Source organism: Chionomys nivalis, chromosome 9 (assembly GCF_950005125.1).
Source record: "Chionomys nivalis chromosome 9, mChiNiv1.1, whole genome shotgun sequence".
In the NCBI taxonomy this organism is placed as follows: Eukaryota; Metazoa; Chordata; class Mammalia; order Rodentia; family Cricetidae; genus Chionomys; species Chionomys nivalis.
The window spans coordinates 2,078,892-2,091,067 of record NC_080094.1 but is presented as its reverse complement, the minus strand read 5'-3'; the positions used below and the strand labels follow the sequence as shown (position 1 = coordinate 2,091,067).

The window sequence follows — 12,176 nt, the reverse complement described above, 5'->3', positions numbered from 1 at the left end:
AACGCAGCGCTCACCCCGCTGCTTTGGGCAAGTAGCCAGATGAACACCCCCTGAAATCCCCCAGAGCAGGCCAAGTGGTGTAGCAACACCTCGGGGACTCAGAAAAGCCAGGATGAACCCCCTTGTTCTCGGGATCCCGCCAGCATTGTACTCCAGATCTAAGGTCCTTGGAAGCCTGCCTCCCTGAGCTGTCTAGACATGCTCAACCACAAGTGAGTAACTATGTGCCCCCCCAGGACCTAACATGCACAAGAGGGTGTTCCTGGGAGCCCCACTGAGCACAAAGGCACCCACAACCGCGGGGCTCCTTTGTGGAAATGTGGCTGCAGCTTCCTAGCTGTACTCTGTCTTGGTGGCCGGGCTGTCCCCATCTCAAGTTTCTGAAAGCTCCACAGCCTCAGCCTCAGTCTCTGGGCCTGCAGGGACTTCACCACAAGCCTGGGCTGCTCAGCTGTGACTAGCGGCTTGTGGTGACATGCCATGGGAACAAGCTGGCAAGGAAGTAGCTGGTCTCCTCCCTAGGAGTTCTCACATCTTAGGGGGTCTGACAGGTCTGAGAGCTAAGGGGCACCTGAGGCCTTCAATTCCCATCTTGACTCTAAAGCTCAGAGGTCTCTGGAAAACTCAAACTACCCCGGCCATCTAAGTTGTAAGAGGCAGTGCACAGGGTGGTACTTGGACAGTGACCCTTTGTAGCTATGTGACACGGAAGGAAGGGGTAATGGCCTTGGAGACCATATGGGTTGGATCTGACTGAGGTGTGGTCTTTGCTGACTGTGTGACCATGAGCTTGTAAGAGGGCCAGTACAGGACCTTTCTTCTGCAAAAGTATGACAATGCTGGCCTTTGGGCTCTAAGGGTCAGAGGTGTGTATGTATGTGTGTGTGTGTGCGCATGTGTGTGTGTGAGTTTGATGAAGACAGAAATATTAGGAGGTGTCCTCATGCCGTATGCAGCTGGGGCTGGCATTTGGGGTACACGGCTGAGCTTCCCTTAGACATCCAAGCTGACCCAGTGCTTCTCCAAGGACAAACTGAGCCCAGCATGGACGGGCACAATGGAGCAAACCTCAGCCTCTGTATTTTCCTCCTCCCCTGGGGCTGGTTGGGGACACTGTGGCAACCAGCTTCCTTCCTCAATTACTTCAATTGCTAATGTTCAGTTCCAGCAAATTTCTCTTCTCTCCACCATTCCCATCTCATTCTCAAGAAAACAGAACCAAACAGCAAACAGAGCAAATGAGTAGGAGTAAACTAGGGGGCTGCCCTCGAAAGGACGCAACTGGCTTCAGGGTGTGAGAGCCAGGGATAAGCACTAGATTAAATTCCAAACAGAAATTATTGCATTTAGCAGGCTGTCTTTAGCTAGGAGGATCTGGCCTTCCTTATGTTCAGAGAGAGCAGAAAGGGTAACCATGACAAGGCCCCAATAATCAGGGATGGGGATAGCACAGAGGAGACCCCTCCAGGTATGGGGGCTAGAGAAGAAGGCCCCTGTGGGCACATCAGTAGACATTGTCACAAGAAGGACAACAGGGCACCAAGGAAAGACTGTAACACAGAGGGAGAGGATGACACAGCCCGCCCCATTGTGAGCGCTGGCACCTTCTACAGAGGGGAGAGGACCACACAGCCCGCCCCATTGTGAGCGCTGGCACCTTCTAGAGGGGAGAGGACCACACATCGCGCCCCATCATGTGCCCCATTGTGAGCACTGAGCATCTCTCCATGTCCCACACTGTTGCTCAGGCCCTGACTCCATTGCTGCTCCAGGGAGGAAGCAGGAAGCTGTGTGTGCCTGGGGAGCAGTGCCTGAGAGGGCTCAGAACAGTAGGGTCCCTCAACACACCCTTCTGTGTTACCAACTCCCAGGGACTGGTCCCCAGGATCCAGGCATAGAAAGTCATGTCTAGAAAGGCCTCCAGTTGCAGTGAGAGCAAGGCCATCTGGGGTCATAGGTGCCCAGACTCCTGGGCCTTCCCCTGGCCACACGTGTCCCTCAGGCTAGGTCCAGAACACCAGCTTCTGTGCCAACCTTCCCATGGATCACCGGGCCTTGACACCTTGTGACCTGGAGGTAGGGCCGGTATCCAGGACACCTTCTGAGCCACAAAAAGTTCTTCTATTTCATCGCCACATAACCCAGTCTCTTCCCTTGGAGAAGCTGCCCCTGTGCGCCCAGCACCAAGTCCTCACCGGGTTGAGGACTCAAAGACTTGGCTCAATCAAGGGACTTGTGAGTTTAGCCTGAGACATTGAGATGTAACTTAGCCACTCCCACCTGGTAGAGATGTGCTATCTGGGAAAGAGGAAGCAGGCTTTGTGCCCTTGGCAAGGCCCTGGTGTGTTAATGGGCCATGGCTGCTGGAGGGCTCTGTGGTGCTCAACCCCTTCCTTCCTTATCTCCCCCACACCCCTTCCTCCTACTCTTCCCTTCCCTTTTTCCATTCTCTCCATCTTCTGTCCTCCTCCTTCCTCCTCCCTCATCCCTCTTCTCCCTCCTCCTCGTTCCTTCTTCCCAGTGGAAGGGACCTCCCTGGGGGTGAGGCCTCCAGAATGTTCTTGCTTAGGTTCTCAGCCTCTGGGGTGGGGGCTACCGGTAAGCATAGTCTCTGGAGGGAGTGCTCACAGACATGCTTTTCTGGCACGGGTGTATGCCCTGTGCTCTGAGGGCAGAGCCCTGTAGGATACCTGGCTGGAGGTGCTACCTTCCGGCTTCTAGTGAAGGCCACTATGTACCCTAGCCTCATACAGACACATCACAGCACATACGGCTAACTGTCTCCAGGCATTTGTGAACTGTGAAGCAGGTAGTGGCAATGGTAGCACAGGACACAGCCAGAGCCAAGGCACTACCTGGCCCAAGAAGCCATTTGTCACCACAGAAGCGTCAGGCTATGTGACAGGCCATGGAGGGTCATTTCGACACCACACCCACCACCCCTGCTCCAGCTAGGCATCAACACGGCCAAATCTAAAGGACCACACCAAGGCTCCTCCTCGTCATCTCTCCTGGCTTAGGGGAGGGTACCACGGACAGGACCCACTTCCTGCTCAAGGCAGCGAGCTATCCTTATGACGTGGGAAACCCACAGGCATGGTTGCTGTGCATCTAATTAGGAGAGCTGTATGAAGTGAGCACTGCTACATGATTAAATGTCAGGAGAAACTCAGAAGGGCTCAAGTGGCTCTCGGGTCCCTGCCCCACCTGCTAATCCCGCTCATCTTCCCACGTTCCCTAATTAGAATATTTATGGCCTAATAAGAAGATTGAGCGCCACTCCTAGCTGCTCTGAAGGTGAGAGCCAGGCTTTGGAAGCAGCAGGGGGTTTTGATTGCTTAGCTTCATGATTAGCATCTAGCCATACTGTGTTCACACGTGCCATACTGTCCTCCGTGAGGCTGATTTCACTGTCACGGGCTCCATCCAGTTCAGGTCCCACCACATGGTGACCATCAGCTGGTCATTTTCCTCAGTCTCAAACTTCTCAACATGGTGGGCCAGGTTAATTACCCCGGGGTTGGAAAAGACCCCGAGGAAATGCAGACCAGCCCCCTCCTGTACTTATTTAAACTCATGTCAGAAAGAAAGTGCTCTGTTCCCTCCAAAACAGGAGGAAAGAGTGAAGGGCTGTCAGCTGCCCGGTCTCTGCTTTCCACTGACCAAATGTCTCCTGACTCAAGAGTGGGGTGCACGCAGGCATGGGCCCCTCGTTCTCTCGGGCCACATGGAGCACAGCTCCCAGGGTCCCAGCCAGGCTGTGCAATTGGATCCAAGCAGAAACGAGCTTTTTCTGCGGTGACATCGATTGTTTTTTCTTATCACAAAGGCTACTTCTCTTTGATAGAAAGGAAGGAAATAGGAGGCATGGTGTGAGGCATGCTATAGCCTTCCCCGAGCCTCGGGTGCTTGCCTGTCCCCTGTGTTCCTGCAAATGATCCTTGAAGCCACTGTGGCACTGAGTGGCATTGCCCATGACAGTGAAAGAACCCTTTCAGCTTTTCCCTACACACCAGGGTCTATCCTCTGCCTTCACAGACTCCCCTGTACCCCTTCCCTTTTCTCTGTCCCCATTGGTGCGCAGCAGACAGCACAGAGGTCACACGGGTGTTTTAATTGACATCATGAAGCTCCTGAGTTATAGACAGGACAGGGTACCTAAGGGTCCAGAGACAAGACACCCCCAGGCCCAGTCAGCTCTGCTGCAGAGCCACCGTTCATAGCTCTTTGGCCACTCACTATGCCCTCCTCTATTGCCACGTGCAAAAGTCAACACACTAAGGAAAGGCAGCTGTCCCTTCCTGTGGCCTCTTGTGACTGTGAGCATCCCTTGAGGATACCCTGCAAACATCTTCAGCCTGATGATTGGTGACAGGTCCCCACCTGAGCCCAGGACAACTGCTGGTCAGAGTGTGAACACCGAGCCCAGATCAGATGCTGGTCAGAGTACAGGCAATTGTGACAGGCTGGAGCCACCAGGGCATCACCTCCCTGTGGACAGGCCAACTGGCATGCCTACAGCCTGAGGTTCTCACATTGCCAAGCACCGTAAGCTCTGAAGAGCGGCAGGAGAGTCATAACCCACAGCTATCTGGCCTCAGAGTAGACAGGGGCCAGGAGTCAGAGGGGAAGGCCAGCCCAGGGTCTAAGGGACAAATAATGCACCAGAGACCAGGTCCCTAAATGACAGGGAAGGCTGAGCTATGGGGCATACTGAGCTGCAGGTCCCCAGAGCTACACCTACCCAGAGGATCCAGAGAACCCTTGTACCCATGAGCCTGCAGGCTCCCAGGCCACATACAGACGGGGTGTCATCTTGGCTCTCAGCACCCTCATAGTGGAGAGGAGGGAAGGGTAGAAAGTCAGCTGGGAAGGAGTCCCCAGCAGCTGGGAGCTAAATCACCAAACTGGGCTGGATCAGTATCAAAGAGACAGGGGTAGCTCTGTGGGATGACTGCACCATGGCCCCCCTCCTCAGTCAGACATGTTGAGGATCATGACCCAGCCTGCAGGGGGCTACTTCAACTCCATCCAAGGTCCTTCCTACCCTAGGACCCCCATTGCCAATGAGTCAACTGCTGTCCAACTTCCCTCAGAGCCCACCAGGTTGGCACAGATGGGGACAGACAGACCTGACATCACCAAATAAAAGAGCCAACCCAAGATGCAGGCCAGCAGAAACTCTCTGGGCCAGGATGAAGGAGAGACCCCAGCAGCTTGAGGCCCAGGATCTCTGGAGTCACAGGCTAACCAGAGCCCTGGTCACAGTCACTTAGCATCCATGGTGGACTGGATGGTGGCCCCAGACATCCATCTGCACCCAGTATCTGGAGGCCAGAAGCTTCATTACCCCTTAGGACCTGGAAAGGCCGTCTGGACTTGGGTGCACATAGATCTACAAACTGGCCTCCAGTACGAATCATGTGGAGGAAGATTTGAGGCAGACACAAGGAAGACAGCTACCAGGCAGTGGGTGAAAGGGAAGCAGAAAGAGGTCTGAGGAAGAGAAGGATCACAGAAGGAGGGAAAGTGAGACCAGATCACGTAATGGAGTCAGCACAGGAGGACAGGAGGACATTTGTTATTACCGTGTCCCACACTAGAAACACTGCCACTTAATCTACCATAAAAGCTGCCCAGAAAGCCATGATGTGGGCTTATCTCACTCTGGGTTTCTGAAGCCCCCCCCCCCCGCAACCTGCTCAGGCATAAACAATACTCCAGCTACATGCCAGAAAGCAGGCAGCACAGTGGTGAGTACACCCCAAAACTATCTCCACAGCCTGCTGAGTTCACCCCAAAACTATCTCCACAGCCCTGTTGCCACAGACCAAATCCCTGCCAAGAGGTGGCAGCCCCATCTCTCAGGGCTATTTCTCTGGCATCTGGCATCTGCCAGTTTGGGAGCTTTTCTGTGCCTTTTTGTTCTTCCCAGATGACCCACCTGAGCCGGCCTTGCAGGAAACAGGTTTTCCTTAAGAGAATCTGGCTCTCTTCGGGCTGACGAGGGAGGGGGACTTGATTGGGAGAGGGGGAGGGAAATGGGAGGCGGTGGCGGGGAGGAGGCAGAAATCTTTAATAAATAAATAAATTTTTAAAAAAAGACAAAAAAATAATCTGGCTTGCGGACATGAAGGACAAAGATGGAGAGTTACACTTCAAGCAGTTACTAACCATGACAAACTGTGTGTGGGTGTGTTTGTGTGGGGTGTATATAATGTGGGAGGAGTGTAGTGGGGGGTGTCTGTGGGTGTGGTGTGGTGTGTGTGTTGCCTCTGCCGTGGCTGCATAAGGCCATCAGACAGCACTAGAGAGAGGCAGGACAAATTGCCCATGTAAAGGCGTTGGTTGCCATGTGGGGCCCAAGAGGAAGCTCTGCAGAGCATTGTAGAGACAGAAGAGCCTCTCTCTGGCCGTCTCAGGGAAAGAGAGCCTACTTGCTTTGTGGACTTTTTGCAGTACTGGAAACTAACCCCAGGGCCTTGCCTGTGCTGGACCAGAGCTCCACCACGAAACTGTGCCCCAAATCAGGAGTTTTCATCACTGGCTCTGCAGGAAGACATCCTAGCAGAGCAGTATATGGTGATGGATGCACGCTCAGGGCAGGGCTGCCTGCAGGACGCCACCCCCAACAGACCCAGAAACATCCAGGCACTTCCAAAAATACCCACAAATATTCAGACATGTCCACAAAACCCAGTGACGTTCAGACATGTCCAAAGATGTACAGGACACATTCAGAAACGTGTGACATGTCATCGGCAAGGACATCTGCGGGGGGAAGGGGGAGTAAAGTGCCCTTTCACAATGTTTCCAGAACTTTCCAGACACTGTCTCCCTACAACCTCCACTTGGCAGCAACTCAGAAGAAACAAGGCCAGAGAAAGCTTGACACTCTCCTTCCCTTTCCAAAGATAGAAATAAAACCACAGAGACTGTCTCAGCTGTCTTCCCAACTCCACACAGGACAAATTCATCAGACACCCACAGAGCCACCAACCAAACCCTGGGGACCCAGCAGCTCTAGCAGTAGGCCCTACCATTGCTCTTATGTCCAGCCACACCCACCCTTGGAGCCTGGAGGGACCTGAAGCCACACCCCTACCCTTGGAGCCTGGAAGAGCCTGCAGTGCAGAAGAGGCCTGAGCACCAAGGAGACTGCGCTGGTCCGGCTCATGACCTGCTGAGGGGTCACATTATTCAGACCAGGCTGACAAGGAACCCTGGAGAGCCTGGGGCAGGTTTCAACAGGGGGTCCTGGGTGGAAGCCGGGATAGACCACTAGATTACCAGAGCAGAGCCCCTCCTTGAGCCACACCCACCTTGCTTGCTCGGAGAGCCCCATGTTTTCTTGCCTATTTTCCCCTCCTCTGACCTCTTCTTTCAAGGGCCACCAGAGGGCAAGGGCATGAGGTCAGAGAGATCACCATGGAGGCCCACTCAAGAAGTAGGAAGGCCCATGGTGTGACCTTCATGAACTCCTGTGTGTGAAGGGATGGTGATAGATCCAGACAGGTTGGTCTCAGTCCCAAGTTCAGGGCTCCCAAAGACAAGAGGCAGGACAGAGCTTAGCTTAGCCCAGGATCACCCAGTCGCAGCTGAGGATCACTGTTACAACCGATCACCTAGCCATAGCCCCTATCACCCAGCCCCAGCCCCAACCCACGATCACCGGGTCACAGCTGAGGATCACTATTACAGCCCATCACCCAGCCCCAGCCCACGATCACCTGCCACAGCCACAGCCCACGATCACCCCAGCCCTAGCCCCAGCCCCATCCCACGATCACCCAGTCACAGCCCACGTGCCAAGCCCAGCCTGTGCCTGCTTTGAAAGTGAGCTGCAGCAGCACATAGCCACACTCTCTCCTGCACCATCCACACTGCTTCACCATTCCAGACACTGAGACCTTTCCTTGACCTTCCCCTGTGGCCGTCACCAGATGTAGGTGCAGAGTAGCCACACCTGTACCAGGCTTTCCACATCCCTGTCACAGCAGGGCCTCCTCCTTCCACGCTGAGGCTTCACAGCACCCATTGATCCGATGTGAGGTCTCAGACAGGCAACCAGAGACAGATACGGCCACAGATGGACGCTGGATCTATTTGTTATCTTTGAACTTTGCCAGTATTTAAGTAAAAGGTTTTGTACACAAATCCTCTGTATCCCTTTAGCAGTAGAGGCTCTCATCTCAGGGCATGCTTCTCTGGAGGGACTGGGAGGCCAGGAGTGTCTGCAGCTCCTAGGATACCAGCCCCAGGCTAGGTCACGTAGCATCAAGTGTACCCTGCTGCTTGCTTTCTGGGGTGCTCCCAGCTACTATCCCCAGTATGAAAAGGGGAGTATCAGAACACCATGGTCTCCAGACTGGAGCAGAGCAGAAGGTGTCCCTTCGGTGGTACATGTCCAGGCAGCAAACTCCCTGGGTCCCACGATCCCACCCGCACAGAAAGCTCGCCCTATGGGTAGCTCTTTTCTTTTCCAGGTCTCACCCCAGACCACACCCTGGGTCAAAGCCACACAGAACAGACAGGTGACCCCCGCTCGGCTGTTCTCTGAGCCCGGTTGAGTCGAGCCTGCTTCCATCTCCATCTGTGCACACCACACACACACACACACGCACACACGCACACACACGCACACACACACACACCACCTCTCCTAGTGCCTTAGCAGAACCATTCCCTCTGTTGGCAACAGTCTCCCCCAAGCATATTAACTGGAGGGGGTTAATTCAATTAGCTCCCCATGCATACTCTCCTCTGTCCATGCTTGCACAGCCCTGAAGGGATTGTTTTCCCTTATTTACCGCCTGCCTCCTTCCTAGAACCCTGCTTCTCAAACAATGTCCCCTTGGGATATTACTACACTGCTGACATCTGTGATGGATTCCTAACACCCCATGGGCAGAGTTTATGATACTGCCCAGCACCCCCACAGAGTATGGGACATTCAGCAACAGAGTGTGACCTGGCCACAAATGTCATTTAGGAAAAGCTGTCCTAGAGTCAGCCTGGGAAAGACAGGACCCCCAAGGTGGGTAATCCACAGCCTCAAGGAGGAGGAAGAAGGGGAAAGTGAAGGAGTGCGGTGTTCAGCCTGCAATTTCAGTCAGCAGCCTGGAGGAGGCGCCTGAGAGCTGGAGGGGGTTGCCAGAAATGGCTGCAAAGGCACCCGTATTCCTCAGCCCTCTGGGCTTGAAGCAGGGACACTCCTGCCACCCCGCCTCATTGCTTGCAGAGTCCAGAAGACTGCAATTGCTGTGGGAGGTGCCCAGTAGAGAAGAGAGGTAGGAAGAGGAAGAGGGACAGAGTGGCCGGTGAGAGCAGAGCATCTGACTCCATCTATCCTGACCCAGCCTGAGGCCTGCTAGGCTGTGCTGACGCCACCCTGTTTCAGCCTGAAGCCCACTAGCTTATTGGCTTCCCCCGGCAGCAGTAGGGGGGTGCTGTACACACCCCGCTGAGAAGAGTTGCATTTTTCTCTGCTTTCAATGCAGCAGAAAGAGCTGCTGGCTGGAAGGAAAGAGCCCCCTCTGCAGGTGGGAGCTCCTGAGTGGCTCTGTAGCACCCCCTGGGGGAAGAGTAGAGAATCACCACCCAGGGAGGGCTGCAACAGGCAATGCTGGAGTCTGGGCAAGAAACAAGAAACATCCTTGATTGAGCAGCTAGAAGCTTCAGGCAGCACGGGGAGGGGATTGTTTTAAAAAGTTAATAGCAGTAGTAGCAATTACATGGGGTGTGCGTGTGTGTACGCACAAGTGAGTGCAGGGACACCTGTAGAGGTCAGAGGAGTTCAAGCCCCTGGAGCTGGAGTGAGACACCTGATGTAGGTTTTAGGAATCAAACTCAGGTTCTCTGCAAGGAGCAGCACACGCTCTTAACCACTGAGCCATCTCTACTCACATCCTAGAGTGAGGGGCTAGGGAAGCCCAGATTTCAGGGACTACAGCGGTCAATGGAGGTCTGCCCAGGACACTGGCCATGCTGAGGTGGGGAGCTGGGGCCACCCTTACTGGGAGCTCTGCTAGTGACCTAGGCTCTGCACTTAGACAGCTTCTTAGTGCTGAGTCGTCACCAAGAGTCGACCCGGACACCCTGTGAGATGTGCACACAGTTTCCCCACTCCACCCACAGACAAGGAAACCTCAGTAACTAGCACATGGCGAAAGACTCCCCTACACTGTTGACCATCAGTCTTGGGGCCCAGGGCCACTGAAGACCCGTGAGCCAGGCAGTCCTGCACACAGGAATTGCCTCCTTCTGGCTCTGGGATGCAGCAGCATAGGTTGGGCAACCTGCAGAGGGGCAGGACCGCTCCATGACAGAATCTAGCCTGCTGGAAGGGTCACCCTGAGGCTCTATGGAAGCCTGGGACCTCCAACAGCATCCCCCCAGCAACCATGGAGGACAGTGGACAGAGTCCCCTCAGGGTCCTAAGAAACAGGGTGGCTGAGAGAGCAGAGTAGTGTAGCCTTCTGCGGGTTCTGTCTGCTTTGGCTTCCCCACCCCCATAGGCAGCAGCAGAAGGGAGGAGGGCTGTGTGCACCCCACTGTCTCGGGTACACACGTACAGTCTAGTGCCGATACCTTGAGCTGTAATTTACATGCTGGAGAATTCACCCTCTTGGTGTGCTCGGCTCATACAGGGCTGCACACCCATCACTTCTGCCTAGCTCCAGGGCCCTCACATCACCCCTAAAAGAGGCCCTATGGTGCTAGTGTCGCCCCCACTTATCCTTTTCTCCTGTCCCAGCAGGCAGCCCCTGCTGTCTGTGGACTTGCCCAATGTGAACCCCTCCTTGTGGCTGTGGGCCTATTTTCACCTGGCACAATGGCTTTGGGGTTCATCTGGGTGTAGCAAGTATCAAAACGCTTTACCCTTTTATGGATGAGTAACATTCTATCATGTGGACACACCACGTTTCAAGTACCTGTCGTGAGCTGGTTGGCTTTTGTGGTTAGTGCTGTGTGCACACTGGCGTACACCATCTATGTGGATGGTGCCATGTGCACACTGGTGTACACCGTCTGTGTGGATGGGGCCACGTGCACACTGGCGTACACCATCTGTGTGGATGGGGCCGTGTGCACACTGGCGTACACCATTTGTGTGAAAACCTGTTCTCAGCCTTTAGATCCACATCCAGAAATGGGGTTTCCAGGTTGCCTGCCAACCTGAGGTCCAGCTTTTCACTATTCCCACAGTGCTTGCCCCTCTGCCTTACCTGCATGTGGCCCCTTCATATACTCTTGAGCACGGAGCAGTCTTTAGATGCTGAGCAACAAGAGGACGGCCTCAGCTGTCCCACTTCACAGTGTCTGGGGAGGCAAAGGTTCCAGCAGTGACCAGAGGGGAAGCCCAAGGGGGGGGGGGCACTGGAAACCACGGGAGCTGGCACAGAACAGACCTGACCAGAGCAGAGTGCCCAGCGATGGCTTTGACCTCAAAGGAGTATGTAGGGATTTGGGGGTTCTGTGTTTGGGCTCTGGGTTTTAATTCATCCCGCCCCCATACTGACCACCTCAGAGAGCCCAGAATAAGTAGGGGGCAATGCTTACAGCCTTGTGGGTAAGACAGTCTCAGCACTCACTGGTGCAGCACTGAGGGGAAGGTGGGAGCTCCCAGATGTGGGCTCAGCAGACCTACAGAACACAGCTAGGTGGACAACAGCGGGTATGCTGGGGAAGCTGCACAGGCGCTTTCTAGGGCAGGCCAACAGATGCATTATTGATGGATGTTCTGCAGAGTTTGCATGCCGGGCTGAGGGAGGTGAGTGAAAGCCCTGGGGATGGCTGCTTTCTAGTTGTCTTCCTGCTCTCAAACTTGAAAACGGTTAAATCACTTTCTTAATGAATTCACTGCAGCTGCATTGCTGACACAACTCCAGAGGCACCTGCCCTGTTCTCTGTACCCACTGGGAACTGGGGAGGGGGTGCCACAGGAAAGCAATTGGCCAGTAGGGTGACCCTGAACACAGCATGCCCACTGTACCCAGCACCTCCTTCTATCTCCATGGAGGGATAATACAGGGGCAGAGACTACCAAACTGAGACCCACGTGGGCTCAGAGGCAGGCAGAAGACCCTAGAGAGCCCGGCTGCCCTGCTTCTTCTGAGTCCCTCCAGTATTTCTCCCATCTTGCAGGACCAGCTTCCCTCCCAGGTCCTGCAGTC

The 12,176-nt window shown here is 54.5% G+C and overlaps 1 protein-coding gene across 2 annotated transcripts in view; it reads left to right on the top strand.

Moving 5' to 3' along the window:
* The window catches only part of Cdh4 (cadherin 4), a 468,010-nt gene that overhangs the window by 428,454 nt on the left and 27,380 nt on the right, over nucleotides 1-12,176 (top strand). The gene's annotated exons all lie outside the window — the stretch shown is intronic.